The sequence below is a fragment of the Nylanderia fulva genome, unplaced genomic scaffold (genome assembly GCF_048542155.1).
Source record: "Nylanderia fulva isolate GAGA-0341 unplaced genomic scaffold, ASM4854215v1 Scaffold109, whole genome shotgun sequence".
Classification (NCBI taxonomy): domain Eukaryota; kingdom Metazoa; phylum Arthropoda; class Insecta; order Hymenoptera; family Formicidae; genus Nylanderia; species Nylanderia fulva.
The window spans coordinates 213,728-233,287 of NW_028189291.1; positions in this window are offsets into that span (position 1 = coordinate 213,728).

Genomic DNA, 19,560 nt, shown 5'->3' on the forward strand with positions numbered 1-19,560 from the left:
TCTCCTTATCTCCTCCATCTCCTCTCTTATCTTCTCTCCCTGTTCCTTTATTTCCTCCCTCATCTCCTTCACTTTTTGCCACATATCTTGCAACATTCTTTTAATCTCTCCCTTTTCTCCATCCTCTTTACCTCCTTTTTCCGGTGATCTCGTTATCTTATTGCTTCTTTTAAAAATCTCTCCGCTCTCTTCTCCGTTTTTTTTCTTCTAATTCCCTTTTTTCCTCTTCAGTAGCTCCTCTATATTTCCTAGACTTCCACTTCTTTCTTTTCCTTTTTTACCTGTCGTCCCTAGTATTCCTCCTCCCTCAGCTCCCTTGTTTCCTTCTTTCTTTCCACTCAACATGTTTTCTAAGCCCTTATATCCCAATTCCTATCCACTTTTCTCTCTATATTCTTCTTTTCCTCTGTTTTCCTTTTTACCTGCTTAGCACCTCTCTATGTTCTCCCATTTCCTTGCCTCTTTCTTCCTAAATTCCCTAGCTATTCCTTAGCACCTGTACTCTCTTTTTCTGCACCCCGCTTTCTTTCTATATTTCTTATACTTCCTGCCCACGATCAGCTGTCATCCAGCTTCCTAATTCTCTCCTTCCTACCCGTCCCTCGTCTCACTATTATCTCTCACACTACTTTCTCACCTTCTCACTTTTCTTCCTTTTCCTCCTCAAACTATTCTCTCCACTTTCTCTGTACTCTAAACCCTCTAATCGCCTTCAACTCTTCACACTCACACTCCACGTGTACACTACTTCTGCACCGGAAACGGAAGTCTCTAATTGTCATGACTAATAACTGACTAATGACTGATTTGTCGTGTTATGTACGTATTTATGGAGTTATTATACATATTTTTATGTTATTTTTAAACGTAATATATATACAAAAATTTTTTTATAAAGTAATGTATCGTCGAAATTATAACAATAATTGTTCATAATTAAATTTGTAGTATTTCGTAAAGATTAGCGGCTGAAGATGACATAAGTAAATGTTCGAAACGTTCCGCAGTGTATGATTTTTCAATAATAAATTAATTGTCAAAAAATTTGTTCGAAAAAAAGGCCTTTGTTCAATTATTTCGATTATATATATTACAGATTAATTACGCCAAAATAAAAGTATAATTCAAAACAAAGCTACACTCTTTGTTAATAACGGCACCATATCTGTAGCGCCTAGGATTCCCATTTTTAAATTTGGTGCAACCTTAGTGCCGTTTTCCGCGGCATACAACATAACACGATAACTCGAATAATAGAAATAAAAATAAAATGTAAATTAAACAATATTAAAAGACAAAATTCTTATTCGCTCGTGTATTATTCCAAACAAATTAATATATTTAAAAGGCCAATTTATCGAGCTAATTCTTTAAGGTGTTGTAATAACAAACTAAATTTTATTCAGTGTATAATACAAAACATACTAATATATATTCATACAATAAATATCTTAATCTTAAAAATTGTTAATAGTATTTCGTTACTTTAAGTCGAGGATTTTGCTAATGTGAAATTTATGTGTATTACAATGTGTTAAATCCAAAATGTTGTCAGTGTATTTGTTCTGATGTGATTGTTTATTTGAGATGTCAAATAAATCTCGAAAAATTTCGTCGTTTATATGCGAGAAATTGTTAATTCTGATAGGCACTGTGAATGATAAATAAAGATTAATAATATTTTGAGTGTTATAAAAGATATCCTTACATAATTCGTACGCTTACTTGTGTGTCGTTCTTCTTGATAGTTTATTAAAAAATGGACGGTATGATGAGACCTTTTATTTCTATTTTTTATATCAATTCGTCTTACGACAATTACCATTTAAAGTATATTTTATCGATTAAATCTATCTATGTATTTCGAATTTATTTGGGTCTTTAAATTTATCGATTTTCTACGAAGGCCGTGCAGCGGCTCAGTTTCTTCTATGTGTTTATATTTTTTCGTCCCTTGCGCGTTTTATCGCGCGCCGCGCCGAGCCTCGCAACGTTTAAATCAGTTGACGGATCCTTCGTTTCAATGTTTGGTAAAACGACACAGTTAGCTATCGACCGTTCGAGCTGATTTTTCTTGTCGCTTATTGCATACGAATTACTCAATCGCGAGTTACTATGTATCTCTTGTTTTCACTTAATTATATTGTAATAAACTTTCTGAACTTCAATGAAAGTGTTGCATTACTTTAACACGCGCATTCTCGCTAATTCTCGTAACAATATGTAATCTCACAATATGTGTGTTTATATATTGTATACGGTTAGTATGCCTAGAATGTTGATGACCTATTTGTTTTGTATATTTTCCTATTTAATGTTTGTTAATTTTTCCAAAATATCATAATAGGATTTGCTGAATAACTCAGTATCTTTGTTTAAATTTAACTCGTTTTTTTTTGTTTCTTGTATAGCATCTCAGAAATGAGTTTTTTATAATAATTAATTTCCTCATCCAAAATCTTCACATTCTCTCAGTCGAATGTATGGTCTTCTTTTATTATGTGTTCTAAAATTACTGAGTATCTCGTCGAATCCAATCTGATATTATTTATGTGTTCTCTCATTCTAGCATGTAATTGTCTCTTTGTTTGACTACGTAGAATGCATTGTATTCATTGGAATTGATCTTATACACTACATTTGAAGTAAATGGGCGTTTATTTTTATCTTTATGTGTCTTAATAATTCTATCAAGTTAAGACATCTATAGCTTACTAAAAGGTCTGTATTTTTTATCGAGAAAACAATTATTTCTGAGATTTTATTGATATACGGAATGACAAACAGTTTTTTAGTTGATGAGTTAGTTTTTTAGTTCTTTTTCAACAATTTTTTCTGTTTGTCTTATGTTCATTTTTTTGTAATACTTTTTGTGGAAATAAGATGTCCTATCCAATGATTAATTTGATTAAAAATGAGGTCTGCGGGGTAACTGTTGCTTATTAATATGTTAATAATTAATTTCAAATTTTTATTGAAAAATTGTGGGTGTGATAGTAATAAACGTCTATCCACTAAGTTGTAGATTATTCCGATTTTGTGACACTGTGGATAACTAGAGAAAAATGATCTCTCTGAAAACGTATCTTTCTGGTACTAATTAAACAAATTTACAATACAATTTATTATAAATTTAGTAAAAATCAAATAGATTTTAATTATATTATTTTTACTAACTTTGTCAATAGAATGCTTATAAGCTTAATACAGACAGTTAGTGTCAATATAATGCAATTTCTGTTTAAATCTGCTATAAATTTATTGGTAAACAGCTAATGGTTTATTAAATGCAAATTTTTTCTAAATTTATCTAGCTCAACTCATTTTCTTTTTTATCATATTTTATGTAAAATTATTTAATTTTTGTTTACAGTTATATTTACAAAAATAATACAGACAGTTAGTGTCAATATAATGCAATTTCTGTTTAAATCTGCTATAAATTTATTGGTAAACAGCTAATGGTTTATTAAATGCAAATTTTTTCTAAATTTATCTAGCTCAACTCATTTTCTTTTTTATCATATTTTATGTAAAATTATTTAATTTTTGTTTACAGTTATATTTACAAAAATAATTTAGTTGCATAAGTTACCTTTCTGGATCATAGGAGTTAAATTGACTGGACTTTGTGGTGATAAAATCGTAGAGCGTAGAAAATAGACATCTTCAAATGCAACTGGTATATTGAAATGATGTTGTTTTTTTAACCAGCCGATCATCTGCCATATAAGTAAAAGATATTCTGTAGCCGGAAATACATTTTTTCCATTAATGATATGACCGGTCATATATATTGTGACGTGACGCTTTTGGAGCGCCGTCACAAGGGCGAAAACGCCCGATCGGGTAGGCCGCGGAGGCCTGAAGCGCCCCTCACTTCGGGGAGGGTGCGATCCGTCGTTTTTTTTGAATTTTGTATTACCGTATTTTTGCGAGAATTGCCGTTGCACGCAGCATCGGCCTGTCGATGCGCGTGCGATGCGACTCATAGGTAGAGCGACAAGGACGGCTCGAGAGAGCGGCCGGAGAGAGACATGTTAAGCAAGAGAGAGAGGGAGGATGCCGGAGTGCCGCAGCAAGAGAGAGAAGGAGGATGCCGGAATACCGCAGCGCGAAAGGAGGATGGAGCGAGCATAGGAGAGAGAGAGCGCGGGACCTCGCGCAGTTAAGTATCAAATATTCGTAATTTAATTTGAAATATCTCGCGCAGACTCTAGGCGTTGGAATATTATAGATACCGAGAGGACTCCGGGAGCCAAATAAACCACAGGGCCGATCCTAAAAGAGGACTACGGAGGGCCCGGCCAGCCTCCCGTTTGTTCCCGAAGGAGAGAGAGGCCGCGGGAAGAAACCCGGAGGAAAATCCTGTCAACCAGCAATACATTACCGGCGTAAGAAATACCTCAGCTAAAGGGGGAGGCGGGGGGAGAACCTTAGGTCCCCCGCCATCGACCTTATCATCGAGGGATGCGCAAAAGATCGGCGCGGAAAAGAGGGTACCGAGACGCGCGAGGCCCGGCTCTCCACTGTTCGGTGTGCCGTAGCCAAGAGAGGGTGCCTCCGGGACTCCACCAGACGATTCCAGGACTCAATTTCACCGCCTGAACTGTAAGCCGCCTCTCGAGTAGTCGTAGTTACGTGTTGGTTGGTACCGTAGAGATTGATAGTATACCGTAATCACCGTGAGTACCGTACTCTCTCATTTTTCGTATCGTTTTGTGTGCGAGAGAGCGGTCTCTCTCTTTCGTTTTTCGGGATATCGTATCGCGGGGCCAGCCGACTTTGCGTTTCGCGAAGAGAGCCCTCTCCGAAGAGTGCCGCCGACAGTCTAGCGTATCGAAATTAATTATCGTCAATTTTGGTTACCGAAATATTCAGAGTCACGTTTTTATTAGCTCGATTATTAGATTTTCGGGATTTGCGTGTAGCCGTCTTCGCGAGTTTGTGAACTATTTCCTTGTTCTCGACTCGGCGAGAGAGTCGTGCGAGAGAATCACGAAATCTCCGTCATCTAGTTTTTATCTTGTTTTTTCATACCGTGCCGTGTCTCGGCATATCGTATTGTGACCTCTGTCTATTCCGAGTGCCCGCGAAAATAAGTTAGACCATCCTAACGTTTACCGATCTTGTATTTGTTATTCCGATTGTATGTTATTGTCGCGAAGTTATATAGAGAATGTTTCACCGTGTATAATTAATTCTGATGTTATAAGTCAATTCCGAAAATACCGTTACCCGCATATCTTATGATATTATATTTTTTCGTTTCAATACCGCAAGTTATATCTTACTGTTTGTTACATAATTTTATTGTCCGATTGTATGTATCCGATGTCAAATTGTAAATCCTAAGTGTCAAATATATATATCTGTCAAACTCTAACACCACGTGTATGTCTCTCTATACCTCTCTCTCGACCATAGACCCATCACTCCTATAGACCCGCGACTCTGTATGACTTTTGGAAAAGAGACGTTAAGTACCGTTCACAGTATTATCGTGGCGCGTTCACACGCGCCTGGCGCCCAACTTTACCGTGAGTTAATGAACGCCCCTAAGGGCGTAGAATTAACTCTTCTGATACCGATTTTTTTACCGTTTATTAGTGAAACTTGGAGAATCGTTAAATTGAACGCTCCCCTGTCCGAACTTGGCGTTTCGGCACAGGAAAAGACGTTGCAATATCAATTCTTTATCTGCTATATTTATAGTAACAATTGCTTCTCTTTCGTTAAGTTTTCTTTGTCCAGTATGATAATAAGTATACCAATCTTCGGAATGATCCCATCTTCAATGCATGTTATTAATTCAACAATATATAAAACAATATAATGAAAAACAAAATGTTCGAAACATAAAAAATAAATGATATTAATAAATTGGCCCTTATTCTAATAATAAGATAGAAAATTCGTTGTGAGAGCCTGATTCTTAGCAATTCGCTAAGATAAGTCGCTAAGATAAGAGATTGTTCCTTGACTCTTTCTCACAGCGAATTTTCTATCTTGAAAATAAATAAGAACAAAGAAAAGGCAATAAGAACAAACGTATTTATACAAATCACAAATGAATTCATTATAATTTAAATTAGGTTAGGAATAAAAATATATGTAATATAAAAATATAAAATATAAAAAATATAAAAATATATAAAAAATATATATGTTTCAATTCCATTTTTGGGATATCTTCTAAAACAATACATGTAAACAATTTAAGTAAAGGTGAAAGCAGCCAACGAGTAAAATTATAAACCCATCAAATTAAAAATGATTAAAAATGATTATTAGTGTAAATTACGGATGTGTATTTCTGAACTAATGGCTCATCAAAGCAATGACGAAATCAATAACAAATACTGTTAAATGTAACGCTTAAAATGTTCACACATAAAAGCCGCGTGTAACAGAGGTAAACAGTCCATTCAAAGAGTTAGTCGAGAGGCGCTTTAATGCAATTTTTTTTCTCTTCCGGTTCGTGCTATCACATTACTTGCATCATTGTAATATTGCGTAATTATTCTTGTATATTAGTTACATTCTAATAAAAATATAGCTCTTTTTCAAGTTTATCTGTGCATACTTAACCATCAATTAATAACTCTGCGCAACAGATTATGGACCCAGGGTGTATTTTTGAGTGTTGATTACGTTAGAGATTAGATTTGTGTCTCGAGTAATATTCGAGTAATATTGCATACTCTTTTGATAATCCATTCGTAAAAACTCACAAAGAATAATAGAAAATCGACTCTCGAAGATCTGCGTGTTCCTGTTTTGACGAAAGCATCGTACAACGATGGAAGTTTGATGTTATCATCTCCTTCAAGATTATTGGTGTATATGAGATCGTGAACGGTATTGAGATATATCCGATAAGCGGAAAACCAAAAGAAATAAAAAAGTGACAAAAAAAACGCAAAGGCAGTGCGTATTTTATCGGGCGGCTTAAGTGACGATGATCATTCGAAGATACGAAAATGTAATATTCACAAAATTAAAATCACTTTAGGAGATAAACACGAAGCAAATAAATATTTATTGAATCAGGCACTGCATGCCATGAAGTTTAAGGATAGACAATCTTTTCAAAGTTACTGTTCTAAATTAGTGGTCATTGTTTAACAACTCGAAGGTATAGTTGAGAGAGAATCTGTAACGCAACACTGGTAGCAAAGCTAATCAACGATTTATTTGCAAATTTGATACATTTCGTGAAACGTATTACATACAAGCAGCAAATGATAGAACGATAAAGTTTGATGACATTTGTTAACAATTGGTACTGAATTGAATCACGAAGAGAAGAATCCAGCAGCAAGTGAGACAGCGGCGATGTGTTGCTCACAAAATCACAAAAACCAGATAATGATACGAAGCCAAACCTTGACAAAAAATCACGAAGTAAAAGTGAATGCTTTGAATGTCAAGGCTGGATCATTTTTGAAAGGATTGTCGCAAATATAAAACCTGAATTACAAAAAAGCAATTCACAAAGTAAATAGACTGAAATAAATCAAACGTACAGCAAGTTGCTAATACTTGCATATTGGTCAGCTTATACAGCGGTTAAAGGTCAAAATTCATGGATAGGCGACAGTGGTGCCTCAAATCATATGACGTATAGAAAAAAATGTATTCACATCATTTGAAGAGATTGACAATGTTTTTTGTTGGTGTGCTATTAAGAAGTGTGCTATCGGGTAAAATAAAATATACATGTGCGCTATTGGAATAATGCTTCCAACATTTTGTGCACTATCGGCACTGTGTGTTATTTTCTTGTGTGCTATTGGGATAATGTGCGTATTACTTGATGCGCATTTGATAGTGCACGATTTACTTTGTATGCTATCGGGATGTGTGTTAAAGATATGTGGGCTATCGGGAATTATGTTAAATTTGTCGTGTGCTATCAGAATGTGAGCTATTGCACCATGCGCTATTGGATCTCGCTAAGTTTGCTTTCGCTTGGTGCAGCAACAAAGATACAAGTGTAGATCAATGTAATGTTTGATAAAGATGTAATTGAAATATCGAAGAATAGTCGAAGACTGGCAACAAAATATCATTTACCAAACAATCTCTACGAAATGGATTTCATTCAAATCAGCAGTACTGGAAACATCAGCGTTCAAGAGGCTGCACTTCTAGTTTGGCACGAGCATTTAGGCCACGTAAATTATGGATCAATTCGTCAGCTAGCAAACAGTTCAGCAGTTGGAGGTATGAAATTGGCCAAATGTTTAATCAGTGGGAGCGATAACTCTTTTTGCGAAGTATGTATCTGCGCAAAACAATGTCAAAAGCCATTTAACAAAAATAATACACGAGCTATTAAGCCATGAGTATTAATACACTACGATATATGTGGATCTATGTCGATAGAGTCGATGGTGCTAAGGTAATTGCAGTATTTGTAGATGACTATTCTAATTTTCTATGTCAAGCTAATGGCAACTAAGTCGGAAATACTTGAACCTATACAAGAGATATACTGAGGTGAAAGCAATGAAGTAAGACGTACACGTTCTAATAATGCACGTGAATTTCACAGTATTGATATGCGAAAACTAATGCGAAAACATTCAATTGTACAAGTTTTTAGTACCAGAGGCTCCATAAATGAATGAACGTGTGAAACATCAGAATTGAACAATAGTTGAAATGGCTAAAGCGATGCTTACAGGTGCAGACTTACCACGTGAATTATGGGCAGAGGCAGTAACGGTAGCTACAAAAATTCGTAACTGCATTCCATTGAAATGACTAAACAATAAGGCTCCACAATAAGCTTTTACTGGACGTAAGCCAGATATTAAACATTTACGGATTTACAGCAGCACAATCTATGCTCTGATCAATGAAGGAAAAAGATCAAAGTTTGATCTAAAATCTGAAGAAATGCGAATTATTGGCTATGAATACAAGACATATTATCTATGGCAATCAGGCACTCGACATGTTATAGTCCGGAAAGATATTATTATAGTTGAACCTCAATCATAGTAAATGATAAAAATTGTCATGCCGGATGACAAAGATGACTCAGACTTGACATATAAAGATGACAAAGATGACTTAGAAACGACACGGGAAGACGTTGAATCCGAAGATAAGTGCAATGAAAAGAAAGCAGAAGAGAAATCGTGCAAGAAATATAAAAAGCTCGTGGTCAAAATTAGAGCCGACAGTATTGCAAATTAATCGTGTAGTAAAACGCAGTTTTTTTTATCAATAGCTAGCATACATATTATGCACAAATGCATTCATTGCAAATATTGAACTGCCAACAACAGTTGAAGAAGCGAAGAGATCACCAGATCCGAAGAAGTAAGAGACAGCAATGGCAGATGAACTCAACTCGTTTGAATGCAATGGATGCTTGTGGAATCATCAAAAGATCACAAGCTAATTCGTAATGAATGGGTTTTTTATTTGAAAACCAAATCAGACGGAAGTGTTCATTGGCACAAGGAAACTTGTTGTCAAAAGCTGTTCTCAAAAAACCAAGTACTGAGTTCTCAGAAACATTTTCACCAGTAGCACGATTCGATTTAGTACGTATATTATAGTGGTGGCAGCGATGAAAAATTTTGAAATCGTTCAACTTAATGTCAAGACATTTTATATGGTAACCTTACCGACAATCTATATGGAGCAACCAGATGGATTTAACGATGGTACAAATCGTGTGTTTTCTAAACAAGAGCTTTCATGATTTTCGACAAGTGCTATGTCAATAGCATGCAAAATTTGACAGCTTTATGAGAGAATTTGGTCTCAAACAGACAAATGTAGATTCCTGTGTGTACGCTTCAAATAATGGTGAACTGTTAGTTGCACTATATATCGACGATGGTATTTGAAAAAAGCAAAATTGAAAATCAATAAGTTAATGAAGGCAATGCAACAACAATTTGAGAATAATTTTGGTTTGATCAATTTAAACTCATAACCTTGAATTTTAGTTTGGTTAATGCAACATTATTTAGATGTGGAAATCATTCGCAATCGTAAAAAGGACACCATTTGTTTGATGCAGACTGCATATGCAAAAGCCATACTTGAGATGTTTGGAATAACAAACTGTAATATATTCAGTAGTTACTCCTGTAGATACATTAAAGACTAACATGAATGAAAATTCTACATATCGATTCTACAGTTGGTTGGGTCTTTAATGTACTTGGAGGTCGTGACACGGCCAGATTTAGCATATTTAGTGGCAACTCTTTCAAAATTTCTGAACTCACCAACTAATAAATATTGGAACGCTGGTAAGCGTGTATTGAGATATCTAGCTAGAACAACGGACATCGGAATCATTATTCAGACACAGATTGGGCTAATTATGTCAAAACGTGAAGAAGTACTAGCGGCGTTGTGCTGCTACTCAAAGATGGCTCAATCACTTGATTCTCACGCAAACAAGATATCATAGGTATCGTTGCAACGTCCACTACGGATGCTGAGTATGTAGCGGCACATGATGCAGGAAAAGAAATTGTATGGATCAGACGACTACTAAAGGAGTTGGAATCAAGATGAACCAACTAATTTATATTATGACAACGCAGCAGCTGAAAAACTTATTAAAAATCCGACCTACCGCAAAACCAAGTACAACGACGTAAAAATTTGTTTATACGCGCGAGTTACTTAAGAATGAAATAATCAATGTCGATCATATAAGCAGCAACGAACAACTTGCAGATATATTTACAAAATCGCAATAAAAGAAGCTTTTTGAGGCTAATCGGAAGTCAGTTGCAGTAAACATATCAGCGAGTGGGAGTATTGAATGCTTCTTTTGCAAAACATTGATACGCTTGCCTTTGGTTCTTTCGACACTCGTCATAAATAAGAATCATATTTGTTAACCCTTCAAATCAAATCCGTTAATTCTTCAAACAAATAACGAGGTTCCATCTTAATCTTTCTATAACTTTCACGCCAATAACTTCTCTTAAATATAAAACAATTTTTCTTCTGATCGTTTTTTGCTTGTAAACAAAAACAATAAAGCAGAAAACGATTGCAAGAAAAATTGTTTTTTGTTTAAGAGAAGTTATTAGCGTGAAAGTCATAAAGAGATTAAGACGGAACCTCGTTATCCGTTTGAAGGATTAACGGAAATGATTCTTATTTATAACGAGTGTCAGAAGAACCAAAGGCAAGCAGTTGCACTTTACACTGAAAGATTTTCGGATTTATGAAACCCTGTCGGAAAATGCGGAAATTCTTAAAAATAGAATTTGTAACGCGTGTGCAGAGATCACTCCTCTTATGCTAAAATAAGCGAGAGAAAATTTCATGCGTAGAATCGCCCTATGTTTAGAGAAAAATGGTGGTAACATCGAACATTTATTATAAAATTATTATATTTAAAAATTTATTATATGACTTACTATATTTAATATAAATTTATTATTAAATATTATTAAGCCCTGTGTAACGAGCACAAAAAATTTTTATTAATTCTTAGAAAAAAATTTTTTTTAATTTGACAAAACCAAACGTTTCGACCTGTACTAGGTCTTCTTCAGTGCGCAGTAATCGTTATGATAATTAAATAAATATAAAAATAAAAATTCTAATACTAAGTCGCTATATAATGTCAAGTAAATTAAAAACTGATGTCAAGATTAAAAGGCGAAATACATTGACATTAAATTTAAATCATCAATCATTATACGTTAAATTTATATTTAAATCATCAAGCATAGCTCGACACGAACAGTCCACACTGAGTGCAAAATCATATAACTAATCCGGTTAATCTATATTATTTTATAATTATTATTAATAACTCAGAGTGGCGCTTCGAAATTGCTCTAAACCAACCGCTCTTCGTTGGTCGGCGAAAAGCTGTTAGTCCGGCAATGAACTTGTCCATCCTCCCCAAGTTTTTTAAGATGTTATGAACTGAATTTATAAAATTTTTTAAAGTATAAAGTTAAAAATTGACTTATATATGTGTAAAAAATTAGGAATTAAAAATTAAAAAATTAGCTAATTGTTGCTTACAGTTGTGTCCGAATAAAGAAATATGACCATAACTCCAATTTTTGCTGAATGTATTACTTGACTGATGTCGCGTCGTTTAAAAAGTTGAATATATAGGTGTCAAGTCACAAAAAAACATAAATATTATAATAAGTCTAACGATTTCCTATTTCTTCTAGAATGTCAAAATAAGCGTTGTTGAGCAATTCAGTGTCTGTATTATTATTTATACCAAGTTTTTGTTCTTTTATGTGTATCATCTCCGAGATAAGTCTTTTGTGGTAGTTAAATTCAATATCAAGTATTTTGACGTTATCCCAATCAAAAGCATGCTTTTTATCGATAATATGTTCTGAGACCACCGAATGCTTAGAAGAATCAAATTTAATGTTACTTATATGCTCCTTTAGTCTAGTACGTAATTTTTTTTTGGTTTGCCCAACGTATGAGGCTTCACAATCTTTACAATTAATTTTGTAGACGACATTATTATTGTTACTATGCGCATTTTTGTCCTTATGGACTCTGATGAATTTGTTAAGATTATTGAGACAACGGTACCCTACTCTAAAATCTGATTTCTTAATTGTCGATTCCATTGTTTCCGAGATGTTATTAATATAAGGAATGACAAAAAATTTTTTGTCATTTCCCTCTATAATTTCCTTTTTTCCATTGTTGTTAAACTTAAAATTATTTACTACTTTTATTCTCTTATTGATTTCTTTAAAAATTAAATGAATAGGGTAACCGTTGTCCAACAATGTTTTAATACACAGTTCTAAATTTTTTTTTGTGATATATGGGATGAGATAATAACAATGCTCTATCATCTATCTATCTAGATTATAAATCACTCCTATTTTATGGCACATGGGGTGATTCGATAAGAAAGATAGTACTCTGCCTGAACACGTCTTTTTTTGAAATCAGTCTAAATGTATGATGTTGTCAATAATCTTAATGTTTAAATCTAAGAAATTTATGCTTCTATTCATTTCGTATTCAACCGTAAATTGTAATCGTTGATGGTAACTATTAAATTTGTTCAATGTACTATCTATCTTATTTTTTAGTGCCAACATAATAATGTCATCTACATATCTGTAATACATTCCGATATTAAAATCCAGTGTGTTAATAATCGATTCTTCCAGATCTTGCATAACGATATTAGCAATTATTGGCGATAACGGTGAACCCATAGGCGTGTCTTAAACTTGTTTGTAAACAATGTCATTAAATGTAAAATATGTTGACGACAGTATAAATTTAATCATGGCAATGAATTCATTTTTTGGAATTAATGTATGTGTGTTAATATCGTTCCATCTATTGTTCACACTTTCAATTGCAAGATCTATCAAAATGTTAGTAAAGAGTAAAACCACGTCTAACGATATTAGAATATCCTCCGCACTAATTTTTTTACCCGCTAGCTTGCTATACAATTCAAAACTGTTATTTACATTGCTTTTTACTGTAGGAACACTATTTGATATAATTTTATGTAAAAATGTGGCAATCGAGTATAGCGTGGTATTAATTGATGACACAATAATTCTAAATGGAGTATTCTTCTTGTGTATTTTTGGGAGACCATAGCATTTTGGGAGAAGGGAATCGCTGGAACGTAGTGAAAAATATTCTTTGTTGGAAATATACCCTTTTCTTTGCCATTTGTTGAGAGTGTCGTTTAATTCTTTTTCTATTCTAGAGGATGGATTCTTTTTTATGATATAATAGGTGCTATTGTCATCAAGTAAGCACTCCATCTTATCAGTGTAATATTTTTTTGTCATTGCGACTGTTGCATTACCCTTATCGGCCCTTGTAAAAAGAATATCAGGATTATTAAGGCAATATTTCTTTGTGTATTTATGCATAGCACTGAATTGCTCAACAACGCTTATTTTGACATTCTAGAAGAAATAAGAAATCGTTAGACTTATTAAAATATTTATGTTTTTTTGTGACTTAACACCTATATATTCAACTTTTTAAACGACGCGACATCAGTCAAGTAATACATTCAGCAAAAATTGGAGTCATGGTCATATTTCTTTATTCGGACACAACTGTAAGCAACAATTAGCTAATTTTTTAATTTTTAATTCCTAATTTTTTACACATACATAAGTCAATTTTTAACTTTATACTTTAAAAAATTTTATAAATTCAGTTCATAACATTTTAAAAAACTTGGGGAGGATGGACAAGTTCATTGCCGGACTAACAGCCTTTCGCCGACCAACGAAGAGCGGTTGGTTTAGAGCAATTTCGAAGCGCCACTCTGAGTTATTAATAATAATTATAAAATAATATAGATTAACCGGATTAGTTATATGATTTTGCACCCAGTGTGGACTGTTCGTGTCGAGCTATGCTTGATGATTTAAATTTAATGTCAATGTATTTTGCCTTTTAATCTTGACATCAGTTTTTAATTTACTTGACATTATATAGCGACTTAGTATTAGAATTTTTATTTTTATATTTATTTAATTATCATAACGATTACTGCGCACTGAAGAAGACCTAGTACAGGTCGAAACGTTTGGTTTTGTCAAATTAAAAAAAATTTTTTTCTAAGAATTAATAAAAATTTTTTGTGCTCGTTACACAGGGCTTAATAATATTTAATAATAAATTTATATTAAATATAGTAAGTCATATAATAAATTTTTAAATATAATAATTTTATAATAAATGTTCGATGTTACCACCATTTTTCTCTAAACATAGGGCGATTCTACGCATGAAATTTTCTCTCGCTTATTTTAGCATAAGAGGAGTGATCTCTGCACACGCGTTACAAATTCTATTTTTAAGAATTTCCGCATTTTCCGACAGGGTTTCATAAATCCGAAAATCTTTTAGTGTAAAGTGCAACTGCTTGCCTTTGGTTCTTCTGACACTCGTTATAAATAAGAATCATTTCCGTTAATCCTTCAAACGGATAACGAGGTTCCGTCTTAATCTCTCTATGACTTTCACGCTAATAACTTCTCTTAAACAAAAAACAATTTTTCTTGCAATCGTTTTCTGCTTTATTGTTTTTGTTTACAAGCAAAAAACGATTAGAAGAAAAATTGTTTTATATTTAAGAGAAGTTATTGGCGTGAAAGTTATAGAAAGATTAAGATGGAACCTCGTTATTTGTTTGAAGAATTAACGGATTTGATTTGAAGGGTTAACAAATATGATTCTTATTTATGACGAGTGTCGGAAGAACCAAAGGCAAGCGTATCAATGTTTTGCAAAAGAAGCAGGAGGTAGTTAATGCCGTTCAAGAGACTTTACGGCAAATCCTCATACAAGCACAAGAGCAATTGTCAAAGATTTAAATGTAAACCATATTACCGTTCATAAAATTAATAAACACCTTTCTTGGATTGGTATCCACTTAAACAACATACAATACAAAAGCTTATACCTGATGATATGCAGCGACGTTTAAATTTTTGTGAATAGATTATTAAACATGTAAGTTTATTTTAAAAAATTTCTTGCAACACATACCAAATGTTGTGTTTATTTACAGTTCTGTCGTAATATTAACTTACTTAATTTAAGCAGGTGAATTTTAATAATGCTGGAAGTGATATATTTTTAAAAAATATATTCTCTGGTCTGATGAAGCAATTTTCAGAAGCAATGGATGCATAAACAGACATATTGAACATTATTATGCAGAGCACAATCCATATTGCACAAAAAACATTCACGGCAGATGGACTGTGAATATGTGGCTGGGAATGATAGGGGATTGCATTATTGGTCTTGAATTTATTCAGGGCAATGTGACTGCACATTATTATGCGGATTTTCTGCTTTATCGGCTCAATTAACTTCTAGAAGATGTGCCACTGGCCAATAAAATAGAAATGATGTTCCAACAAGATGGACATACTGCCCACACTTCTTTTTTGGCGAGAACCATCCTAAATCAATTATTTCCTAGAAGATGGATCGGACTTCATAGTCCTCAGGAGTGGCTATCACGTTCTCCGGATCTCACGCCAATAGATTTTTGTGTGGAGCTTCTTAAAAAATAAAATTTATGAAACCCTGCCGGAAAATGCAAAAATTCTTAAATATAGAATTTGTAACGCGTATCCAGAAATCACTCATCTTATGCTAAAAGAAAATTTCATGCCTAGAATTGCTCTATATTTAAAGAAAAATGGTGATAACATTTATTATAACTTATTATATTTAATATAAATTTATTATATGACTTGTTATATTTATAGATCAAAATGATATTAAGGGGCTGACCATGACTGTTTTACCGACTTTGAGTTCAAGGGCTTTTCTTTTTATTGACTATACAGATTGAAAAATCCTCCACAATTAAAGTACTGATAAGAATGAACGGGGAGCGTTGTAATTTTGTATAAAAACCAATAAAAGTGAATAAATTACAAAATAAGCTTAAACGACTTGACTACGACGTAACTAGCAATTTTATTTGATTATTTCACGACGTTTCGACCATTTGGTTGTGGTCCTTTTCAAGTGAAATTTCATCAATTAAACCGAGGTTAACATAACATCACACCGGTGTTATTTGAAATCGAAAGTTAAACGTTAAAAGAGGAACACGTCCCATCGTTATGATGTTAAAAGTTAAAAATTAAAAGAGGAACACGTTATGATGTTTCGTCAACGACGTCGTTTAACGTTTAACTTTCGATTTCAAATAACACCGGTGTGATGTTATGTTAACCTCGGTTTAATTGATGAAATTTCACTTGAAAAGGACCACAACCAAATGGTCGAAACGTCGTGAAATAATCAAATAAAATTGCTAGTTACGTCGTAGTCAAGTCGTTTAAGCTTATTTTCACCACTAGCGACAAATATTAATTTTGATTGATATTAAATTACAAAATATTAAAACCGTGTATTTGGTCGTCAATTAATTAAAACAATATTTAGTATATAAAAAAGCCAACTAATCGAGCATTATTAGATGATATAAACTAAGTATTTATTCTATATAAGATAATACAGTACAAACGTTTCGACCGCACGCAGTCTTCTTCAGTATAGGAATTAAAAGTAGATGATCATAAGTGATTGTGAGTCGCAATTTTATCGTCGAATTAGTGCATGTCGTGTTGAGTCAAATTACAAAACGTCAGTATATTTTTTACGGATTGAGATGTTTGGCCGATCCCAGATTTCATCGTTATGCGATCGGCATAATTTATAACTTAGTTGATAGATGTTTACTATTATCACATCCACAACTTTCTAATAAAAACTTGATATTAATTATTGACATATTAAGAAGCAACGGTTATCCCCTGGATCTCATTTTTAATAAAATTAACCATTGGATAGGGCATCTTATTTCCAAAAAAAGTATCTTAAATAGACACAGTAAAAGACAAATAGGCAATTCAGAAAAAGAATCAGTACCAAAAAAATTCTTTGTTATCCCATATATCAATAAAATTTCAGAAATAATTGTCTCTTTGGTAAAAAATACGGAACTCATAACAGGATACAGATGTATCAATAAACTCGATAAAATTATTAAGACGCAAAAAGATAAAAATGAACACCCATGTACGTCAAATGTAGTCTATAAGATCAATTATAAAGATTGACGTGCAACGCTTCTTATGTGGGTCAAACGAAGAGACAATTGCAGACTAGAATGAAAGAACACGTTAACAACATAAAGTTAGATTCGACAAGATATTCGGTAATCTCTGATCACATATCAAATGAACATCATTCTTTTGATTGGGACAACGTTAAAATTTTAGACAGTGAAATTAATTATCATAAAAGACTGATTTCCGAGATGTTACACATTAAGGAACAAAAAACTGGGTTAAACCTAAATAAAGATACCGAGTTGCTTAGCGAATCTTATTATGATATATTGAAAAAACTAGCAAACATGTATTAATAAATTACAGTTTTTATATCGGTTTTTTGCATTAGCTCATAACAATACTTTTTTAATACAAAAGTTCTGCAGTTTATTTATGCACAAAATATGACGCTCTTAATAGAGATGACATAAAAGAATAATACATAAGTAATAAAAATGAGATTAAAAGCCTGTATCAAAAGATTCGTACTTGAATTAATTATGTATGTACAGGGTTTGTCCGGAAAGTAATGCGTCGCATTTTTTTGTGACGCGACTATACATCGCAGAGCGATGGGACCGGTTGGGGAGGAAGGGGGGTACCCTTAGCTTTCCAACGGTAGGTCGCTCAATTGTTTCCATGCGCTTGGAGGGTTAGGACGGCTTATTCTGTGAACCTCTGCTTAGTGGTCGCGTCGAACTTGTGATGGAGAGAACGATAGAGCAACGCTATGCGATAAAGTTTTGCGTGAAGCTGGACAAGACGCCGCTGGAAACTTTTGAAATGCTCAAGAAAGTTTTCGGGGACGATTGCCTTTCCAAATCGCAGTCAAACAGATGGCACAAGATGTTTAGAGAAGGTCGGAAGGAGGTCGCCGACGAGGCCCGCGCAGGACGCCCGTCAACATCGCGAACGGACGACAATGTGACTCGTGTGCGCCAATTATTGAATTTAGACCGTCGAATGAATGTTCGCTTAATGTCGGAATTATTGAACTTGCCGAAAACGATTGTTCACGAGATTGTATCGGAAGACTTGGCCATGCGGAAGATTTGCGCAAAACTTGTGCCCAGAGTGTTGACCGATGCGCAAAAGCAACACCGAGTGGAAGTTTGTGAAGAACTCAAGCAACTCTGTGCAGATAATCCCAATTTCCGGCGGACTTTTTTTTATTTCCTCGGCTGAAAAGGGAGCTCAAAGGACAACAGCTCGAGTCGGTTGACAACGTACAAGCTACTTCGACGGCCTCCCTGAACAGCATCCCAGTCAAGGAGTTCCAGAAATCTTATGACGCATGGAAATCGCGTTGGCAAAAATGTATTGACGCAGAAGGGTCATACTTCGAACAATTTTAAGTTGTTTTACCTATGCGATCAATAAATTCTTTTTTAAAAAAATGCGACGCATTACTTTCCGGACAAACCCTGTATATTTGCATGCGAAATCGATGTCGAGGCATAAAACAGCAAAAATTAGTGCCGGACAGCGCTCCCTATTCATTATTATCAGTATTTTTATTGTGAAGAATTTTTCAATCTGTATATTCAATAAAAAGTGAACCTAATCTAGCTTAATATCGGTAAAACAGAACAATGGCAGCATCCCCTTAAAGATAAATAAAAAATTAGAATTTAATAAATGAGCTTTATTTGAGATCTCATTTCAATTTATTAATTTTGTGCATGACATCTGCACAGGCTCCGATTGCCGTCGATATTTCATTTTTATTGTAACACAATAATTCGAGCCGAGATCAAAAGTTTTTATTTAAATAAAAAATATTTTTTAGTAAAATTTTAGTAACAAAAGTGATGGCAAAAGACCTGTTTTTTCGCCCATTTTATAGGATCGAATTTTGAGACCTCAAATTTTAAACTTTTTTTATGCCAAATAGTACTATATGATGAGACATTAATCGTAGAGTTTCAAGATG